Source organism: Lithobates pipiens, unplaced genomic scaffold, assembly GCF_037356315.1.
Source record: "Lithobates pipiens isolate NorthernLeopardFrog02 unplaced genomic scaffold, aLitPip1_a1.2 Scaffold_7, whole genome shotgun sequence".
Lineage (NCBI taxonomy): Eukaryota > Metazoa > Chordata > Amphibia > Anura > Ranidae > Lithobates > Lithobates pipiens.
The window spans coordinates 235,360-258,650 of NW_027507892.1; the positions used below are offsets into that span (position 1 = coordinate 235,360).

Consider the following 23,291-nt stretch of genomic DNA (forward strand, 5'->3'; position numbering starts at 1 on the left):
TGTTTCATCTCGGCAGCTTCTGAATTTGGACATCCAGAATTGCAGGTCCATGTAAAGTTCCCTACTACAGGGCTTGACAGATTTGCTTTGAATCTAGGATCCGCTTTTCTTGAAGCTTAGTGTGGTTTTTCAGCACCTGAGGCAGGGCAGATAATTTGTGCCTCCTAACTTACAGCAGAGCGGCCAACTGACAACTCTGATGTACGCCCCCCTTGCTGTCTGGAGGTGTTGTTCCCCCTCCCCTTGATGTCCGATGTGTGTCCCCCCCCCCCCTTGCTGTCCGGTGTTCTTCTCCTCCCCCCCCCCCCCCCCCTCCCCTTTGCTGTCCGATGGTGTTCCCCCCCTCCCCTCCCCTTTGCTGTCCGATGGTGTTCCCCCCCTCCCCCCCCCTTGCTGTCCGATGGTGTTCCTCCCCCCCCCCCCTTGCTGTCCGGTGTGTCGTCGTCGTGTTCCCCCTCCCCTCCCCTTGCTGTCCGGTGGTGTGCTCCCCTCAAATTTGAGTATACAAAACAATATTTATTTTCCTTCTCTGGCAGTGGCATAAAATATGTAGGCAAATGAAGGGGGAGAAGCTGGGCCAGCACAGAGGAATGGGCTGATGACATGGCAGGAAGGGGGCTGTGCTAGGTAATTGAGTATTCAAATTTTCATAGTAGGTTCAAAGGCACACTGCAAGTGAATAGAAATTTTTCGGAGGGATAAACCCTGCAAAAGTAAGAATATAAAATATTTGATTTTTCGGTGCTTTTACTTATGATCAGGACTTCAATTAGCTGCTTTTTATCACTTGCTGTGCAGAGATGTAAACCTAATTGGTAAAGGGTGCCTAATGATGGTAATTTTTTTTTGGGTCATTATCTAGTTTGGCATCTTGTTCCTACGTGTAGACAGTATATACTGGCCCAGTAATGACCGTTCTGGAGAAAATCCAACCATGCCTTAGATTGGAGAAACAATGCCTGCAACAGACTAAACATCTCTCTGCTGTCGGTGACCGTAATTACAGGCCCGATGGTGCCATGCCAAGGTCCCAAGGTGCCATGCCAAAGTGGAGGGCTAACAAATAACCCATTCACCCGAAAATGGTACATTTTTACCATCGTCCGGTCTGCTTCTGAAGGACCTTTTTTGTTTTCCTATTTATAATTTTGCTTAGTAAAGTTGAAAACAAGTTATGATTACTTTTGGGAAATTCCAGCTGATTTCAAACCTTTTTGTTGCTATTATAATAAAGTAGAAAGGCAGCAGCTATTGCCTAGTAACGTGTACAGGTCAACAATAGTACAGGTTCCCATACAGACTGTCCACCCACACAAGTAATTGGAGTCCACCTGTCGGAAATATGTAGGCTGTCATTGTTTACCAGCTTCTAAAATTGCCGTTTAGGCTTTTCACCCCTTTCTTAGTAATGCAACATACTAAAGGATCTGCATTACAACCCAGCAACTAGTATTTCCGCAGGGAGGGTTGAGCAATAGCGGCCTCCGTGTCTTTTTTTCTGATGACGCGTTACAGTTAAAGAACTAGAGGCAAAAATACTTGTTCCAAAATGTCCTTTTTGTATTTGCACTATGTATGTTGCAAAACATTTTAAAGAAAATTTACCCATCTGATGCCCACTAGGTCCTTTGCTGACACCGGCATCTTCTCCCCAGCTTCTTTCAGTTGCCTGTCTGTGATTGGTGTGTGAAGACCTCTCTTGTGTCGGCGCGTAGACTGTGTGTGTCGGCGCGTAGACTGTGTGTGTCGGCGCGTAGACTGTGTGTGTCGGCGCGTAGACTGTGTGTGTCGGCGCGTAGACTGTCAGGGATTTAAAGGAGTACGACCAAAGCTTGTTTGGCTGTATATCTATGGATCACAGGAGTGCAGTTCGTCCTGCATGCCTGTGACCTGTTTTCAGCAGACAGCGGGCTGAATCCGCCCACATGCCTGGACCGGCACCCAGCTCAGTCTCTCAAAACCGCTGAGAGACTGCGCCGGCCGCTCCCGCCCCCTCCACAACTCGGCTCTCCGGGGGCAGAGGAGACAGCTGCTGACCATCGGTCACCACTCTGCTCAAGAACCTGTAAGAACAGAGCGATCGACAGCATTCGCTTGGTTTTCAGTTAGAGGTGCTGGGGGACAGATACAGCATTGGGGCGATGCTACATCCGCCTAGGCAAGTATTATTCTTATAAAAATTTTACTTAAATAAAAACATGCTTATCTGCCTGTTTGTAAAAGTAGTATCTTCTATTGCTGAGATTTTATGTCCAAAGACATGCTGGTAAGTTGACTTCTGTCTAAATTGGCCCAGTATATGAATGAGTTGGGTACCTTAGATTGTAAGCTCCTTGACGGTAGGGACTGATGTGAATTTACAATGTATATGTAAATCGCTGCGTAAATTGACGGCGCTATACAAGTACCAATAATGTCTGCAATAAAGAGCTGGTCTGCTTCCCGACCCCCCCCCCCCCCCCCACACACACACTTTTAAGTGCACCTTTTTAGAGAAATATAGCGACTGGCCAAGTAATGCTAGTTGCCTGGCTGTAACTGGCTTTAACAGTCCTGAGTCAGAGACCTGGCTCAAACATGCTCCAAAATCAGTAAAATCTTCCCCGATCGCATTGATTTTTCTGGGATGGTGATTTAACCCCTAGGTGATGACAGTACTCAATTATATTTCCTCTCGGCGGGTGGGCCTTGACGCTGAGCGACCGCATATTTGCGTACCAATTAGCAGACACAGCTGTGCACCTCCCCGCCACAGTTGCCGTCCGCTAGCAGAAAGCTCCCGATTTTGCTTTTTTGGATCATGTGATTGCCGTGACTGCCAATCATGGCGGTACTCTGGTTTTGACAGGTACTCGCTCCCTCTCACACATGCAAAATGGCCAGCCAGCTGTGAAGCTGCAAACAGTAAGTCGGCTGCCCACAGTTGATATATACCAGTTGAGGACCGCACTGGATCCTGGAGATAGCTGAGTCTTAAGTCAGCAGCTACAGTTTTGTAGCTGCTGACTTTTAATTTTTCCGCAAGTTGCTGTAGAACTGCTTTACAGTATTGAACCCTATGAATCCACATGGGCAACCAAGTAATTGGCATTGGCAGAAGATAAACTGTGGTAGCCTACATAGGATGAGTTTACTATAATGCCCTGTACACACGGTCTGACTTTCCGATGGAAAATGTGCGATCGGATCTTGTCAGAAAATCCGATCGTGTCTGGGGGCTCCATCAGACTTTTTCTGTCGCAATTTCCGACAGTTTGAGATCTGGATCTAAAATTTTCTAACCACAAAATCCGATCGTTTAAATTCCGATCGTGTGTAGACAATGCCGATACACAAAGTGCCACCCATGCTCAGAATAAATTACGAGACTAAAGCTATTGGCCTCTTTATTAAACAGTAAAGTTAGCCCAATTTTTTTTTTTTTTTTTTAAATGTTCTTTTTATGTGAAAGATATGCCGTGAGATTTGTGATCTTTATTCTAAGCAAAAAAAAATCGCTTCCCCCCCCCCCCCCCCCCCCCAAAAATAGTGCAGCTCTAACCATAGATTACCAAGACTTCAGAAAATCCTCATTTATATATCTTTTAAGGTGATTATATAATCTTTTTTTTAGAATTATGGATTGCATCAACTCAAATTCTCTCAAGGCGTGGGTTTTTTTTTTTTTTGTACTTTCCTGAGACTGGCAAGATGATGCATTCTGTCCTCTGCCCATGGTCTAGTCACTTATCCACCCGACTTTCCTCTTTGGCATGAGACGTATGCTAAAAAAATAAAATAAAAAAAATGCCACAGCCAGGAAAAACTTACAATTACGTAAAATCACCTCATCTTCTCTCATGGGAGTGCAGGGCTCTCTAGGTGCATTTTTTTTTTTTTTTTTTTGTTCTATTTAATACCATTACAGAATAATTTTCTGCCAGGTGTGTCTAGAATTTTATCTACAGTAATACGCTGGCAGATTCTGGACCTAGACTGTACTCTGCTACGGTCACCCATACATGGAAGAAAGTCCAATTAGTGATTTGTCTACATGTTGGCATCCATTGAGAGGTAATGAAATCCACATAGTATACCGAGTCGGCATGTAGTGAGCAGTACCTGATATGATTGGTTGGCAGTAGTAGTTAGGGGCGAAACAACTAATCGATTATGAAATTAATAGATTACTATTTTCATCTATTAATCGGCCACTAACATAATGGGGTTAAAAAAAACTAAAATTAGCCCTTTATAGTACAAAGAGCAAATCGCTACTGTAAATATTACTTTCTCTGTCCCATAGTAAATTAACCCCTTAGGCTCGGTTCACACAGGGGGCGATGCGAGGCGACACGACTTGCTGCGCCGCGACCTCAGCGGCGTCTTGCAAATGACTTCTGTATAGAAGTCAATGCAAGTCACCCGAGGTCGCCCAAAAGTAGTACAGGAACCTTTTTTCTAAGTCGGAGCGACTCGAGTCGCTCCTTAGAACGGTTCCGTAGTACAGAACGGGGGCAACTTGTCAGGTCGCGGCACGGCAAGTCGTGTCGCCTCGCGTCGCCCCCTGTGTGAACCGAGCCTTACAGTATCAATTTATTTGCTTGCTTTGAACTAATTTGTAGTTTTTTTTTTTTTTTAACCCCATTATGTGTTACTAAACATCTCAGGCCTGGGTCACACCTCTGTGTTTTTTGGTGCTTTTTGCAGAAACACACTACAGTTCATTTACATCCATTATTTTTTTTCAGCTGCTGTGTATTTGGAAAAGACCAGGACTTTTTGTTAACGCAAAAACGGTGCTTTTTGGTTCAATATACTTCAATGGAGAAACTGCATGTAATGTGTTTTTGCAGCAATTTGTGTTTTTTAATCTGCCCAGCAACAAATTGGCCCAAAAAATGTAAAAATGCAAATCGCAGCAAAATGAATTCCCCCCCGATTAATTGGCCAACTAATCAATTATGAAAATCATTAGTTGCAGCCCTAGTTGTAGGTGATATGAATTGTGCCGAGGTTGGGAAGTAAGAAGACCAGGGATCTCTAGGTCATGTTATAAATTTATGGAACATACAGCAACTTTTCAACCAATTTATAAGCCCTAATTAGATTGTAAATGGAATCTTCATAAAGATAGTGAAGAGAAGGGTTCACTTTTGTTAAAAATTTAGAAATGCACTTATTTTTATTTAACTTTTTTCAGTTAAAATGTGCATTTTTATTTTTGGAGAACTAAGTCGACAGTCGCAAAAGATTTTGGGGCTTGTAGTTTATTCACACAGAGCTGTATAAATTATACGCCCGCATGGGCGAAGCCCTGCATGGCCACGCTGATTTCAAAAAGTGGAATTTAGTACTGTCAGCGGGGGTGGTTTGTGTGATCGGGCAACAGCTGCAGCATTGAGACCAAGTTGCATGTTTCCAAAGGTGAAATGATCCTTTAAGCCGGCCATATATGGTTCACAGCTTGGCCGGTTCAGCAGGGATCGTCTATGGGCAGGCTGACTTGCCAAATTATTAATGATGATAATTTTTTTTTTTTTTTTGTACTTTCCTAGCGGTCTGATGCTGCATCTGTCCCCACCAGCTCCAACGCTGAGAACCGAGTGATCAAACACGGCCAATCACTCACTTGTTTTGCATTCTATCAAAAACAAGTGCACTTGTATGTGTGGGTGCCTAGGAACTCTTGTGCCTACAGCCTCATAGCTGTGTATCTGCAGTGTGATCGGACTTATTAGTGTAGATTTGGAGGTGTCACTATTGTACTGCTCACGGTTCTCCTTGCTGAAGTTTCTGGCACGAGGAAGCAAAGCCCTGCCTCTACCAAGATGGCTCCCTTTACACTTATACAATGCCTGACATGGGATGCTGGTAATGGGTGGGAATGATCAACTGTAGGAAAACCATTGGCAAGCCAGGCGATTAGTCCTTTACCATCTGCCTACCATTTTTTTTTTGGAACAGTTTCCAAAGTTAGTTGCATCTTATGACATTGCAAGTAGAGAAAACATACCACTTGATCTGCCAGATATGCACTCCGTTCCAAATTTACTTCTGTGGACCTACTGTGGTGAGCAACCCAGTCTTTGCATCCCATGTCGAGTGGCTGCACTGCTGCATAGTGAACACGGGTGGTTCTCTTGGCGCTGCCACCGTTCACAGGACGCTTTGTAGGATTTTTCAATGAATACAAGGAATTCTCTGACTTGACGAGGTTGAGTGACGTCGATGCCCCACCAGAAGACCATGGAGATCTCTATAGTAGCAGTGACTAAAATGATTCTGACGGTGGCCCCACATGTGTGGCTTTATCATGTATACCTAAATCTGTCCAAGCTGGAACTATATCCACTAAAGCTGGACTCCAGGTATGGTTTTTAACCAACCAAAAGGAAGCGAATCAGATGTTGGTTTTTAATTGGGGCATCCTAAGATCTAGCTTATTTATGAGGCTTCTCATTGGTGGCAGATATATATATATATATATATATATAATGCGCCATGCGATCATCCAGCTATAACCTTTCTGTCCTGGTCGAGTTGCGCAATCCCCCCCCGTGGCATATAGAAACGTGAAACCACCAGCCTGTGTGAAATGACACGTGTCCAGCAGTGTTTTGAGTTTTTTGGAAAAGCCAGGAAATGAGGTGTTTCCCCCTTCTAGTCTAAACAAACCCTAGTGGATGCATAAATCTCTATTAAGATCTGGTTTTCCTTTTTTGTATATAGGAACCGCCACTCGTTGCCCATTGTTCAGGTTCTAGAAAGTCTGAGCTCTGTCTTTCCGCTCTCGCTCCTTGAAGTCTGTGCTGCGATGTCGTAGGCTTTCTCTTCTGACATGCATGGAGCCGAAATCCGTCCACAATAAAGTAGAGCCTGGAGGCAAGAGTTCTAAACCTCACACGCTGAATGTTGTAGATATCATTATACAAAGTCTTTGATGGAGGGGTTACATGGGGGGGGGAATAGATTTGAGAAAATGTGGCACATGTCTTTGCTTCTCCTAGTTTTGTTCAGGGGGGTCAGGCCACCTCTGGCTCCTCTGATTTCAAATCAACGGCCTTCAAATGTAGATGGTGATTGCAGCTGATTCCTTGTGTATGTGTGTGCCTGCTAAGCCGGGGTGTTCTGCACAGATGAGGACGCACAAAGGGCTTGATCACACTTGCAGCTGGTTTGTGGTAAAATCCAGCAATTGAGCTGCGGTTTTACTACCATCACCAGTCTATAATTTGGCATTTTTCTGTTGAACCCCAGTAGTTTAAAGGGATATTACTTTTTTTTTTCTTCTTCTTCTTCTTCTTCTTCTTCTTCTTCTTCTTCTTCTTCTTCTTCTTCTTCTTCTTCTTCTTCTTTTCTTCTTTTTTTTTTCTTTTGTCTTTTTTCTTTTTCTTTTTTTCTTCTTTTTTTTATTTTTCTTCTTTTTTTTTTTCTTTATTTTTTTTTTTTTTTCTCCACTTCCTTCCTTCCTGTTCTACTTGCCACCTCTGTGCAGTGATTTTTGTACAGGGCAGCCCAGATGCTCCTCGGGCCCCTCGCTAGCGCTCCTGGTCCCTCCCTCCTGCCAAGTTCCCCAACAAGTAGCTTGATAAGGGGGGCACCCAAGCCTCGATGTGTCCATTTAGACACAGAGCTGCAGTTTGGCCCTCCCTCATTGGCTCGCTGACTTTGACAGCAGAGGCAGCGCCTGCTGCCGTGTCTCAGCCAATCAAGAGGAAGCGTCATGGACAAGCCCACACCTTGTGCAATGTTGCAGTATTGAGAGGGGGCTGCTTCACGCAGGGGGGGGTGTGTGGGTGGGTTTTTTATTTTTTATTTTATTTTTTTTCCTTAATGCATTAAGATAAAATTTAAAAAAAAAAAAAAAAAACCTGCCCTTTTTAGAACCACTTTAAAGTTTTTAGGTACACCTTTTCAAAAATAAATGAAAAGGTGAGCTACTGCCGTACACTCATGGAGAATTATCCCTGGGATTGAAATGTTTGCAATTGTGTATCTATAATTGGAGAATGTAAAGAATACGTAAACAGTCGTCTTTTTCACTTTATTGTGGCACTATCTACGTAGGTTTTGAGGTTTTTGCATTCATGTGAAGCTCTAAAGTTCGTATGGAAGTTTTTTATTACAAGTAGAGATTAAGTGATCCAGCGCTGTGCATGGCTGCATCTCTTCTTTCTCTCTTCCCTTCCTCTGCACAGGGACTCGGGCAGCAGTGGGAGCCATTGGCTCTTACTGCTGTTAATCAAATGTTGAAGCGGGGGCGAGACCAGGCTGCACTGTGAGCACTGCTACATAGACACAGCTCAGGAGCAAGCATAACTGTGTGCCCCCATAGCTTGTGGCTTGCTATGGGGGCTCATGCAGAAGAGGAGCCAATATCTCAATGTGGGAGCCCCAGAAGAGAAGGCTCAGAGCTGCTCCTATGTGCAATACCAAGTAGATGTGTGTGTGTGTGTATATGTATATATGTATATATATATATATATATATATATATATATATATATATATATATATATATATGTATGTGTGTATATATGTATATAATGTGTGTGGTGTTTCTTTTGTTTTTTTGTGCCTTTTAGAAACCCTTTAAGAACTCGTAAGTATACAGGATGCTTTCATCAAGAAATTACAGATGACGTAGGATATGCTTTTGGTGTTTTTAATGAGATTTAAATAGAATGAATGTCTTCCAACAGGCACAATGACATGTCTTATTTGGTAAAATAAATCATAGGGCTCTAAATACAACTTTATAAAATGGCTCTATATTTAGTGATAAGCAGCGAGCGTTCCATCTGGTGGAATGCTAATTGTAGGAAGAAGATTGAATGTTGTGGTTAGATCGTCGTCCCACAATACAGAGAAGAGAAATAACGACTGAAAAGTGAATGGGTTGTGTGAATTTTTTGTCCAGGAAACCTCAGGCCCATCTGCCATGCTGGACAGGAAACCTTCCCTTTCACAGCAACGCAAAAACTATTCTTGGGCACGGGTCCGACCTGTGGCCAGCAACAGATGGTCTGCAGCAGGACATGGCAGACGCGGGTCTGTAAATACAGCTCAGAATACTCCATTATACAGAAGGCACAATTGCTACGTCTCGCCCTTTGTGACACGTGTCGTCTGAAATGTTGCTCTTTTTAAAAATAGTGATTGCTACCAGATTCCCTGGAAGAAATAATTCCACTTCTATATGTCCTGGTCCCTTTTTTAGGCGCACAAATAGTTGTGTTGAAGTTAAAAAGTTCTGATCATTTCAAACCTAGAGCTGGCCATACTCAAGAGGCAATTCCACCCTAAAACTAAAAATCCCTGCTTCTGCAGACATCTACAATCTAACACTAACCCTGTAAAGAAGAAATCGGTATACATAACTTTTCTGAAGCCAAACCAGCCCTGTCTCCAGTGGCGGAAGCTCTGCAGAGGACATGGCCGATAACAGCTGTGACATCAACCATAGACTTACTATGGGGCTTCTGTTGGCTGCACCCTCCGCCGCAGCTGACAGCTCAGTGTGGGATCGGGTCAGAGTGGCTTCAGAAAAGGTATGCATACCGATTTTTTTTTTTTTTTTTTTTTTTTTTTTTTTTTTTTTTTTTCTTTACAGGGTTAGATAGGTTGGTGATCTTGGGTGTCTGTAAATGCAGGGATTTTAGTGTTGGTGCCGGACTTCTACTTTATAGTTTGGCTAATTCCTGCTGACTTGGCAGAAATTGAGTACGACCCTTCCAGCAACACTGTTCAAGTTCAATCGACTTTTTTGATGAAGGAGCTGGTTGGAAAATTGTTGGCTGAACAGCGTCTGCATGCAAAAAGATGCAGGAGCGGTTTGTGTATTCTGTTGCGCTGGCTGTCTAAATAAAAATGGTCCAAGGCTCCCGTTATGCTGGCCAGACTTTATACAATGCAACATTTTATACAATTTTTGTTCCTTTTTAGATTTACCCAAACTGTATAATTTGAGGTCAAACCTAACGCTCTTTAATTTATATGCAATCAGACAGGCCCCTACACTACATAGTTGAAGGTAAAGCTAAAGAAAATTGTATAATGTATGACCAGCGCCAGTGTGGATGGAGAAATCTGTTAATGTCATTTTTTTTTAGCCTGCAGGTTGAGTGAACAATCTGGCGCCAGCTAAATGCTTCATTCAGACAGGTGTTGACACCCATTCTGTATGTAGCCGGTGTGTTGTGCCTGCAGGCAGCCTATTGAGGTGGATGCAAGTGACGCAGCTGCTGCCTGCGTTGGGATTTGTGCACCACTCCTGCAAGCATGTACTATTTTGACATGTGGTGCTGTGTGCAGCCATCTCTAAAGGCTATATGCAGCGAAGGGTGGATGCAATAGCAAGCGTGGCCTGCATGTGTCCCGATTTGTTTGTTTTTCTTATGCTGTTTAAAAGATGGAGGCTTTGGTTGTGAAGACCAACAATTGGACAAGGCCCAAGGTGTGTGTGTGTGTGTGTAAAAAAAAAAAAAAATATATATATATATATATATATATATATATATATATATTAAAAATATTATATATATATATATATATATTAAAAATATTATATATATATATATATATATATATATATATATATATATATATATATATATATATATATATATATATATATATATATATATATATTAAAAATATTATATATATATATATTAAAAATATTATATATATATATATTAAAAATATTATATATATATATATATATATATATATATATATATATATATATATATATACTCTATCATGATCCCCATTTAAAAAAAAAAAAATTCCTTTTTAATATTTAGCAATCTAATGGTTTTACTTTATTACTAATGTCCAGATAAAGGAACACCTGGGTAGCAGTGATCATAACATGATTTCCTTTGATGTTAGCGCTAAACAAGAAATACATACGGGTAAGATAAAAACACTTAACTTCAAGAGAGCTAATTTTCCAAGGATGAGGGCTACTCTCCAGGACTTAGACTGGGAGAGAATATTCGCTTCAATGGGCACAGAACAGAAATGGGAATTCTTCAAAAAGACTGTTGGGGACCTCACTGCAAAGTATATTCCCATGGGCAATAAGTTTAAAAGGCTAAAAACAAAACCTATGTGGCTCACGGCCAAAGTTAAAAAAGCTATAAACTGTAAGAGAAGAGCTTTTAAAAATATAAAAATGAAGGATCACTAGTGTCATTTAAATGTTACAAAGAATATAACAGAATATGTAAAAAGGAAATCAAGGATGCAAAAATTCAAAACGAACGACAGATTGCAAAAGATAGTAGGACAAACCCCCAAAAATTCTTCAAATATATTAATAGTAAAAAGGTCAAGTCTGAGCATGTAGGCCCTTTACAAAACAATCTAGAGTTTGTGACTGGGGACAAAGAGAAGGCTAATTTATTAAACACTTTCTTCAGCTCTGTGTACACAAAAGAGCATGGGGGAGCTCATGTCCATAATGGGGGTGGTAGTGACACAGCCCCAAATGATCCACAATGGCTCAAAAGGGATATGGTCCAGAAATACTTAGACAGAATAAAGGTGGATAAAGCACCTGGCCCTGATGGCATCCACCCACGGATCCTAAAAGAATTGAGCTCTGTAATTTCAGAGCCATTGTATCTAATTTTTAGGGACTCATTAATGACGGGAATAGTCCCACTGGATTGGCGCAGGGCGAACGTGGTGCCTATATTTAAAAAGGGATCAAAGTCTTTACCAAGTAACTATAGACCTGTTAGCTTAACTTCTATAGCTGGGAAGATACTGGAGCGTTTAATAAAAGACCACATCGACGAGTTCTTGCTGAACAAAAACACTTTAAGCAACAGACAGCATGGATTCATGAAAGAGAGAAGTTGTCAGACAAATCTGATTTCTTTTTATGAGGAGGTAAGTAAAACCTTGGACAGAGGGGTGGCGGTGGACGTGGTATACTTGGATTTTGCAAAAGCATTCGATACAGTTCCGCACACACGGCTCATGTGTAAGGTAAAGTCTACAGGTTTGGAAATATCAGTTTGTAAATGGATAGAAAATTGGCTAGAAGACAGAATTCAAAGAGTCGTGGTTAATGACTCTTACTCTGAATGGTCTAAGGTTATCAGTGGTGTACCCCAAGGTTCAGTGTTGGGACCCTTACTTTTTAACATCTTTATAAATGATATTGGGTCTGGCATCAAAAGTAATATTTCTGTCTTTGCAGATGACACCAAGATATGCAGTGGAATAACGTCTTTACAGGATGTCTCCAATTTACAAGCCGACCTCAATACACTGTCTAATTGGGCGACTATGTGGCAGATGAGGTTTAATGTTGATAAATGTAAAGTTATGCACTTGGGGCCTAAGAATATGCATCATACATGCTAGGGGGAGTACAACTGGGGGAATCCATAGTGGAGAAGGATCTGGGGGTTTTGGTAGACCATAAGCTCAATAACAACATGCAATGCCAAGCTGCTGTTTGCAAAGCGAGCAAAGTCCTTTCTTGTATTAAGAGAGGTATGGACTCCAGAGAAAGAGATATAATTTTGCCCCTGTTCAAATCATTAGTAAGACCTCACCTGGAATATGCCGTTCAGTTTTTGGCACCAGTTCTCAAAAAGGATATCGGGGAACTGGAGAAAGTGCAGAGAAGGGCAACCAAACTGATAAGAGGCATGGAGGAACTCAGCTATGAGGAGAGATTAGAGGAACTAAATTTATTCACTCTTGAGAAGAGGAGATTAAGGGGGGATATGATTAACATGTTCAAATATATTAGGGATCCATATAGTGAACTTGGTGTTGAGTTGTTCTCTGTACGGTCAACCCAGAGGACACGGGGGCACTCTTTACGTCTAGAGGGAAAGAGATTTCAGCTTCAAGTACGGAAAGGTTTCTTCACAGTTAGAGCAGTGAAAATGTGGAATAGACTCCCACCAGAGGTGGTTCTGGCCAGTTCAGTAGATTGCTTTAAGAAAGGCTTGGATACTTTCCTGATGGTACATAATATAACTAGGTACTAACATAGGTAAAGTTGATCCAGGGAAAATACGATCGCCTATTGGGGGATCAGGAAGGAATTTTTTTCCCCTGCTGTAGTAAATTGGAGCATGCTCTGCTGGGTTTTTTTTTCGCCTTCCTCTGGATCAATTGTGGGCATAAAATTGGGTATCTGGATTGTACGATTATTTTTTATTTTATTTATTTGTTTTTAAGGTTGAACTGGATGGACTTGTGTCTTTTTTCAACCTGACTAACTATGTAACTGTGTAACTTTAGATTGGGGCCTCTAGGAGCATATTTCCTATCATTGTAGTCTACTTTTGCCAGGAAATGTGATTTATCGGTTCCAGTATTTGCGAAATAAGATGCATATTTTAGCATTTTACGCCCCCTTAGTTTGGCTTCAGAAAAGCTTTCCAAAGAATTTCGGGCTTTTCATTCATGGTTTTCTTTTTCCATTCAGAGATTCTTCATCGTCACTGCAGACCTGTGCATTCATTGTCTGTTTTTATAGGCTCCATTTACACCTGAGCATAGCAACAACTGCTGCAGCGAGGTTGTGTGTTTTTTTTTTTTTTTTATTTTTTTTTTTTTTTTTTTTTTTTTGGGCCGCACCGTTCATTTGAATGGGCCTCCCTCTCCAAAAATCGCTCCTAAGCTCATGTCCTGAAGCTTGGCACAGATCCTGGAGTGTTTGGTGTTGCAATTTTAGCGTGTTTTGTTGCTAATCATGTCAAAATCGCACTGCATTTAGGTGCTGTTAAATAATGGCATTCCAAATATATGTCCCACGTTTTTTGCAATTTCAAATCACGTAGGTGTGAATGGAGCCTTAGTGGTCTCGTTCTTGGCTGCTTTTTATTTTTGTCCTTTTCTCACTTTTAAGCCCTGTAAACATGGGCAGAATGTTGAGACATTTGCCGTTTACAAAAAATACCAGCCGGCATTCTGCCCATGTGCATGCTGTAAAATGCCAGCAGCCGACCTACTCTCTATCAGCGCTTTCAGCCAATGTCAAGAGAACAATAGTCGGAGTGTTCTGGCGGGGGGGGGGGGTATTGGGGCATCCCCCTGTCAGGGCACAACAACTTAGCGGGGTAGACCACTGAACTTGCCTTGCATGGTTAGTACAGCGGCTCTCGACCGGAGATATGTTTGTGTGTGTTTTTAATTTGCTATTTATTTATTTTTTCATGGGGGTTGCACAAAAATGGTGTGTACCTGGCTTTAAAGTGAGGAGCTTTCATGGTTTTGCTTTTTTGGTAAAGCTGGATAATGGGTAAAACATCAGGGTTTTTATTTTTATTATTATTTTTTTAATATCCACCTATCTTGAAGAAACTGCTCCTGGTTCCCTCCAGTGCCAGTCACATCACACCAATGCCTTTTTGGCATGGCATTTGGTCATCTCAGCCATTGAAATGGATATTGGTTCAGGCAGAGCTGCAAATTGGCCCTCCTGAATATTTGACCTACGCCCCCCCCCCCCCAAGGCAGGTTGCCTTTCATTTTTATTTGTATTTTTGTAATGTAGATGTACATGAATGGATTAATGGCTTTTATATTTTTATAGATGGATAGATAGATATATATATCTATCTATCTCCTGCTCTTATTTAATATCCTGCAGGACTGTTCCGTTTCTTTAAAATATTGACTGGATTTATTTTCTAACAGGCAAAAACTGCTGAAGGGCAGTCTAAACCCGTCTATATGGTGGCCAGATGCCTGGCTGCAGCTCTCCTATTTGCATGGGCAAACGTTTCCTTCTGCTTTTCATCTCCTCTGCGGTTTTCTGTAATATACCTGCCCTTTTATAAATGTTATCTCTGTCCCTTGTAAGTGTGTGTGCTTTTTCAAGGGCTATTACTTGGGGCCCAATTAGCTTTTTTTTTTTTTACCACACTGGTGTCATGTGACTCGTTAGTGTTACAAGGTCTCAGGTGTGAATGGGGAGCAGGTGTGTTAAATTTGGTGTTATTGCTCTTTCGTATTGGTCACTGGAAGTTCAACATGGCACCTCAGGGCAAAGAACTCTTTGAGGAACTGAAAAAAAGAATTGAGCTCTACATAAAGATGGCCTAGGCTACAAGAAGATTGGCAAGACTCTGAAACTGAGCTGCAGCACGGTGGCCAAGACCATACAGAGGTTTATCAGGACTGGTTCCCTTAGAACAGACCTCGCCATGGTCAACCAAAGAAATTGAGTGCACATGCTCAGCGTCATATCCAGAGGTTGTCTTTGGGAAATAGACATATGATTGCTGCAGAGGTTGAAGGGGGGGATGGGTCAGCCTGTCAGTGCTCAGACCATACGCCGCACACTGCATTGAATTGGTCTGCATGGCTGTCATCCCAGAAGGAAGCCTCTTCTAAAGATGATGCTCAAAGCCTGCAAACAGTTTGCTGAAGACAAGTAGACTAAGGACATGGATTACTGGAACCATGTCCTGTGGTCTGAGACCAAGTTAAACTTATTTGGTTCAGATGGTGTCAAGCGTGTGTGGGGGCAACCAGGTGAGGAGTACGAAGACAAGTGTGTCTTGCCTACAGTCAAGCATGGTGGTGGGAGTGTCGTGGTCTGGGGCTGCCGGCACTGGGGAGCTACAAATCATTGAGGGAACCATGAATGCCAACATGTACTGTGACATACTGAAGCAGAGCATCATCCCCTCCCTTCAGAGACTGGGCTGCAGGACAGTATTCCAACATAACGACCCCAAACACACCTCCAAGACGACCACTGCCTTGCTAAAGAATCTGAGGGTAAAGGTGATGGACTGGCCAAGCATGTCTCCAGACCTAAACCCTATTGGGCATATGTGAGGCATCCTCAAAGGTGGAGGAGCACAAGGTCTCTAATATCCACCAGCTCCGTGATGTCGTCCATGGAGGAGTGGAAGAGGACTCCAGTGGTGACCTGTGAAGCTCTGGTGACCTCCATGCCCAAGAGTTAAAGCAGTGCTGGAAGATAATGGTGGCCACACAAAATATTGACACTTTGGGCCCAATTTGCACATTTTCACTTAGGGGTGTACTCACTTTTATTGCAGTGGTTTAGACATTAATGGATGTGTGAGTTACTTTGAGGGGACAGCAAATTTACACTGTTATACAAGGTGTGCACTCACTAATTTGAGATATCGGAGGTCTAAGCAGACCCCCATCTTTTGAGACAAAAAGACTGAAGATGGTCCCTTTTTACTGTATCACTTGATTGAGAATCTGTATAGATTCTTCATTCAAAAAATACAATGCATCAGACTGTCAGCTCTCGTGGTTACTCAGCTGTCAGTTGGGATTGCTGCATGTGCCCTCTCGTCTACTGGGGGGGGGGGGGGGGGGGGGGATCTTGGTAAACACATGTCTACTAAAGTGCCAACTTCACCACCAGCCACACCACTCCCCTGGCTATGAAGCGGGTAAAATCTTCCGGAGCTCAAGTGGTTAAAAAAAGTAGTTTTGTGGCAATTTCCCATTGAACCTTGTAACCTTTTTATTGCGCATTAGACTTCCTAATTGCTTATAACAACTGATGTGTTCTGCTTATCTGACCTGCCTTGGCAGCGTCTCCCAGGGTGGAGCAATTAAGGTTTAACCAGGCAGAACGAGACTCTATTCAGTAGTAGTGTACTCTATAATGTACAGATATAATCCTGCTGAGTGATGCACGAGGAATAACCGTACAGGGCACGGTAGATGGATCCTTGGGAATCGTTAGTCGGTGTATTCTGCTGTACAGGAGTGTCCTGGCAGAGGTTTTGGTGAATTGGGGTGTTTCTGTTGCCAAGCACATGTCCAGAATCCCGTACAACGTTGTCATTTTGTCTGCAGCCGTCCAAGCTTAAGTGGTTAACTTGCTAGATTTAAACTTGTGGGCAAAGGCTTGTGGTTGGCACAGGGCAAATAAGCATACTGTTCTGCCTCTATAAAAAGAGAACTACTAGGCACTCTTCTCCTAATTATGTGTATTGGAGTCCTCCGAGGTATACCGAGAACCGCTTGTGTGCCATCGTGCCAGGATCAAGTGACTAGGTGACATCTCATTTACTCCGGTGCCACATCATCCATTTCCTCTTTCTAATATTGGCAGCAAGATGGATTTTCAGCGGAGAACAAGTTTGTATTCCAGAAAATGAATGTTACTGAAAATCAGACAGTCTTGTGCCGAAGAACATTGTAAGCCCCTGGAATGCAGTTTATCTCTAGGTTTAAGCTGTGGGCTAACAGACTGGTTGGGTGACTGGGTTGCCTTGTATTATGATAGACCCGGTATATGGACTACAGGTTTATATATATTTTCATGCTTCATTGTTGTACACAAACATCCAGAATTTATGGCCAAGTTCTTGATGGAAACAGATACTGTTTATAACTTGGCTCATCTTTTATTTTACTTTCTGCTTCTGAAGAGGACTGGTTTTATAGTCTAAAGCAGTGATATGCAATTAGTGGACCTCCAGCTGTTGCAGAACTACAATTCCCATGAGGCATAGGAAGACTGACAGCCACAAGCATGACACCCAGAGGCAGAGGCATGATGGGACTTGTAGTTTTGCAACAGCTGGAGGTCCGCTAATTGCATATACCTGGTCTAAAGCAAAACCTTTTCATTTCAATTGGCATTGTATAAGCCAGTGATCGCAAGACTGCGGCCCATAGGTCAAATGTGTCCCTTTGCTTGCCTTTCATCCAGCACTCGGGCCACTATTCTTCTGATATGAGCCACTATTTCTCCCATTGACACCACTGACCGTGCGCCCCCCACCTCCTCGACCCGGGGTGAGGCGTGCCCACCCCCCTCGACCCAGGGTGAGGCGTGCCCACCCCCCTCGACCCGGGGTGAGGCGTGCGCGCCCCCACCCCCCTCGACCCGGGGTGAGGCGTGCGCGCCCCCACCCCCCTCGACCCGGGGTGAGGCGTGCGCGCCCCCACCCCCCTCGACCCGGGGTGAGGCGTGCGCGCCCCCACCCCCCTCGACCCGGGGTGAGGCGTGCGCGCCCCCACCCCCCTCGACCCGGGGTGAGGCGTGCGCGCCCATAATGTTTGGAGCCCCCTGGCATAAACTATTGTTAAAACCCCATGGAGGGGTGTGCGTTTTTTTTTTTTTCCTCCATCTTGCAACTCATCTGCTAATATCAGTAGATCGATGTCAGTACAACCAGCCTGCCCCTAGATTTGACATTCGTTCGGTTTCTCTTGAACTGGCCAAATTTTGTTCTTACTATGGCCAGCTTTAGTATTAGAAGCCAGCAGAGGGGTACAACAGCCAAGTAACGAGCATTTTCCGATGGTCTCAATATTTCTTTCCTGAGGTTTACTTTTTAAGAATAAAATAATTCTGGGCAGGACTGTTCTGGTTGAGTTTGTTACCTGGAGTGATCCGTTCAGGATATAAAAGCCTCGCAATATATACAAAGAATCAATACTAGAAGCTGCTAATGGTTTGTTGCCAGAGCTTTTGTTGGCTTTGGCAGGACGGAGAAGGTGCTCAGTTTTGAACTGGATACACTTTTCTACTTTCACTGCTTCTGCCTTTGTGTAACCGAGGCCAAGCCTTTCACTCAACCTGCTTCAGGTACATTGAATGAACAGCTTTCCAGATGAGTTGGCACTGGAGTCTGGGTGTGCCATTTATGCAACTATAACTTGTATGCCGTTACAGCACCCATTGCGTAAATAAACTTTTGAGTGCGGTAATTATATGGTGTGCACATTCATATTGCTGTAATAGCTTTGTCTTTTCAGAAATTAATAGATTTGAACTCTTGGTTCACAAAGCTAAGGACACAAACCTGAGTGACATTACTAAAAAAAAAAAAAACTTTCCCCAAATATGGTAGTTTTTTTTTTTTTTTTTTTTTCACATGGTGACAATCGTAGAGTAGTGGTGGATTGCACACAGGTTTTTCCGTTTTCTGAGCCAATAACAATGTAACCTACATAGCAGGTAATTGCAAATTGAGCATGGCTGATCCAAAGCAAACCAAACAGGGTTCCCCCAGAGGTTGCTAAGGGTTGCATGACATCAGTGATCCCCCCCCCCCCTCACATTAGAGGCGCTCCAGTTGTTTGTTTTTTACAGTCAGCAGCTACAAAAAAAAATTTATGAACACACGCGCCTGTCCCTGGGATGCAGCGATGTGGTCACCTGTACAGCCGGTTCTCTCCCTCTCTTCTCCCCAGAGCTGGCATTTCAATTGTGGGCACCTGGATGTGACAGCTGCCATCTTTACAGCTGAGTGCCCATGTGCGTTGTGCTGCAGCTGCTGAATGGTCCAGCAGTCTAGAAGACTTGGGGTAGGGCAAATGACAACTTCTGCTTGGATTGCCTAGGTCAAGGGTCTCCAAACTTTCTGAACAAAGGGCCAGTTTACTGTTCAAACTTTGTGGAGGAGGGGGGGGGTTCCAAACTGTAGCCAGTGTGAGTAGAAAATGCCCTGGCACCAACGCAAGTAAAGAGTACCTCATAATTGGCATTAGTGTGAGGAATATTGCCCCGTTGGGTTGGTATTGGGGGAAGAAATGGTGCACTAACATTTGTCATTGGGAGGAATAGGGCACCATTGTTGGTATCAGAGGAAGGAATAGTGCCCCATCATTGGTGCCAATGGGAGGAATTGGTGCCGCATTGTTGGTATAAGGGCAATGATTAGTGCCCCATCATTGGTATCGGTGGGGAAAAATGGGGTCCTGCAGTTGGTGTCAGTTGGCTGAATAGTATTCCAACCTTGATGTTGGTGGGAAGAATAGAACCTACCATTGTTGGGGTCACTGGTTGTATTAGTGCCCCATTTTTGTTAGCTGTGACAGAAATGATGCCCTATTGTTGAAGAATGAATAGTGTCTCATCATTGGTGTCAGTAGAAGGAATAGTGCCATATTGTTGGTATCGGTGACAGGAATTATGCCCCATTGTTGGTGCAGAGGGAATAGTATCAGTGGGAGGAATAGTGTCCCAAGGGCCCGATCAAGGCAAGCAAAGGGCCACAGTTTGGAGACCACTGGCCTAGGTGATCCAAGTGGGGAGCAGATTCCTGTCAAAACCAGATACCAAAAAATACATTTTTACAGGGGTTTTATTTTAAAACCAAACTCCCCCTTTTGGGTGGAGCTCTGCTTTAAAGTGGAAGTAAACCCTCCTATCGTTTTCAGGCAAGGAAGCTGCCATCTTGTAAGCTCTAATAATTCAACTGCCATAATGCTGCACATGTGATCAGTTATGACACCAGCCATTGGATGGTTTGAAAGTTTGGTTGAGAGCACAACCAATGTTAGCATTTCCGGCATCCCGGGAATGTAAGTGTTTTTTTTTTTTTTTATTGGGTTTACTACCGCTTTAAGAATTTTCAGAAATCCAAAAATGAGCCACAACCAGTGATTATATATGTATATTATTATTATTACTTTTTTTTTTTTTTTTTTTTTTTAATATAGCGGTCTGTAAGGTTGCTGTTCTCACCACCCAACTAATTTCTTTTTAGCAGGGATTCCCCAAGACCTGATTATTTTAATGTTTCCACTGAGATGAGGTTGAGAAGGGGGCTGCTTTAGATCTTGCTTATAATTGCCCTTTTGTATAGGCACCTGGATAATGCCAGGATTTGTGGATTACTTGATGTAGGGTACGGAGTGTGACCAGGGCAGTGCCCTCTCATATCCGTCACCTGTAGAATGTGCTTCTAAAGAATATCGGCATCCGCAATGTCCATTTCCAGGTAGAGAGGAGCGCGTCTTCTATAATAAGCCATCACATATTGCTTGCACTTATGCATTGATAACCCACTGAACATGAGGCCTTGTTCATTGAAGTATGCCAAGCTCTGGAGTCTGACTCTGCAGTACAATCTCTGACTGTGATGAAATCCTATGGGATTCTCCACAGGCAGGATGCCAGGTTTTTCTATAAACCGGGTCTTCTATTAGAGCCGCGGATTGACCAATACATTGAGCGCTCGCTGGCAGGAGTTTGTCTTCATTAAAACTCAAGAACACAACACACTCGCTCTTTCAGTCGCTTTGCTGGAAAGCAGCCAGTGAAGTCCACAACAGCTGGACCACAAACATTCAGCCTTTAATGGATGGGAGAACTTTAGAGCATTTAAGGCTTTCACAGATCTCGGGTAAACAGATGATGGCGGAGGCTCCGTGTCCCTTTTTTTTTTTTTTTTTTTTTTTTTTTTTTTTATCAACTCTTTCGTTTGAAAAGACCAAAAAGTATAAAAAAATGCTTTAACAGTAAACATCTAGTGGATAACCCGGCTTTAATATGGATGAAATTGTGTAATTAAAAGCTTCCTCTCGCCTGTCTTAATCTTTAGTGCCGGTTCACACAGGGGCGACTCAGATCCGACTTCAAGTCGCCCCTAGTCGCCTCAGGTCGCACAACATGTAGAATTCAATAAGTGAATGAGAGCCGTCTTAATGCACGCTACTGAAGTCGCTCCGACTTCAGAAAGGGTTCCTGTACTACTTCAATCCGACTTGTAGGTGACTGGTACCCATTGATTTCAATGGAGGTCGCCTCCAAGTCGGATCTCTGTCTATACAGAGGCGACTCTCAGAGAATTATCAGCTCTCAAAAGGAGTCGTCAACCCCCCCCCCCCCGCCCCGAGCTCATTCTCTGATTGGCCATGGCAAGTCGCCGGGCCTGGAGTAGTGTTGTAAGTCGCGTCACCTCAAGTCACGTCCAAGTTGCCTCCAAAAGTCATGTTGCCCCCTGTGTGAACCGAGCCTTAGGCCCCTTTTTAAACAGTGTTTTGTTAGGAACCAGGATTCTTCTATGAGTTATTATAGAAGAGCTCTACTATAGCATTTAAAACTTTTTATTTTTATTGAATGTTTTTTTTTTTTTTTTTTCTGTGTGATCTAAATGTAATCTAGTAATTGGGAAGGCTCTGGCGTCTTGGTATTTGGTGCTGTTCTGCATCTTTTAACTGGTTTCTAGGACATAATTGGTGCCCATTTTCATCTCCCAATACTCTGGCACTTCATAAGTGAAATTGGGGAAACCCCAAAGGGTACATGAGTTAGTCCTCAATCCAAATGATTTAAAGCAGCTCTGAAAGTGTAGATACTTAACTGATGTGATTTTTCCTTTCCTACAGCCGCAGGTTGCAGGAAAGAAAATAGCTTGATTCTGACTGTTGGGGGGGGGGGGAGGGGAATCCCTCCCACGGAGCCATTGTGTTCTGCCACCAGAAAAGTGATTACTGCTAGCAGCTATAGCCACTGGCTGTAATTACATGGTGGTTGTACCCAAGTCGACCGATTGAATTGGGTACAACGAGCCTGCCCATAGATGGCTCAAATCTGTCGTTCCGTGCAGATTACAACCATCTATATATGGCCAGCTTGAGTTCCAATGGTCTGATGCCAGCAATCTTCTGTGTTCTTCCAGCTGTCAATCTTTGGCCAGTTGGATTTGGCCGCTGTGGGATTACAGCCTGGCAGTGTGCTGGAAGGTAAACATTCAGAGGCTTGCAAATAGGTGTATTTTTAGAGACATTGCATGTCTGTTCTGCAATAAAAAGCCTGCTCACAATTTTTTATTTTTATTTTTTGCATTTAGTTCTGCTTTAAGATTGCAGGATGTTGGAGGGAAACTTGAGCAGGTGCTGCTCACCTCCAGTAGAGATAGGCAGGATATATATTCTGCCCTTGTTTTTAACTTTTTGGATAGTACCTAATTTTTTATTTTTTTTTATTTTTTCTGCCAGTAAATACTTTTATATTGCTCACTTGCTGTTTCTTATGATGTGCACAGCTCTCTTGTGAGGGCGGTGTTGTGAGTCATAAGGGTACCAATGAGAGCTGGAGGTGTGTCTGTAAATCCAGGAAGTTAACAGGTAGCGGCTTCAGCTGCCCACAGTTAAAATGCCTGCAGCCAGACTCAGTGGAGGGAGATTTCTGCAACATATTTGGCAAGTAAAGAAGAAAAAATGTATATAAATAAAAATTATATATCTATCATCTATCGTATACATATACATTTTCTTTTTTTTCTTTTTTTTTTCTTTTTTTTATGGTTACGGATTAACATTTTTGTGGTTCTTATAACCAGATTGAGCACAAGTCTGCTTTTTATTTTTATTTCCCCCCCTCCCCTTTCTTGGTTGTCCCTTTAAGCATTCTCAGATGGATTCCATACATTCCTGCTGAAGTTAAAAATACTTTTTCAAAACCTTTATTAAGTAATCTGGACCACATTTGTCCAAAACTATTTTTTGATTTAAAAATTGAAGGGTAAATATAGCTTAATAAATCTGTCATCTAGTTTCACATATATTCAGATTTTACTGTACAAT

General features: G+C 42.8%; 1 protein-coding gene across 1 annotated transcript in view; it reads left to right on the forward strand.

The window, feature by feature from the left end:
* Positions 1–23,291, forward strand: part of LOC143959290 (chondroitin sulfate synthase 1) — a 78,880-nt gene that overhangs the window by 50,077 nt on the left and 5,512 nt on the right. The gene's annotated exons all lie outside the window — the stretch shown is intronic.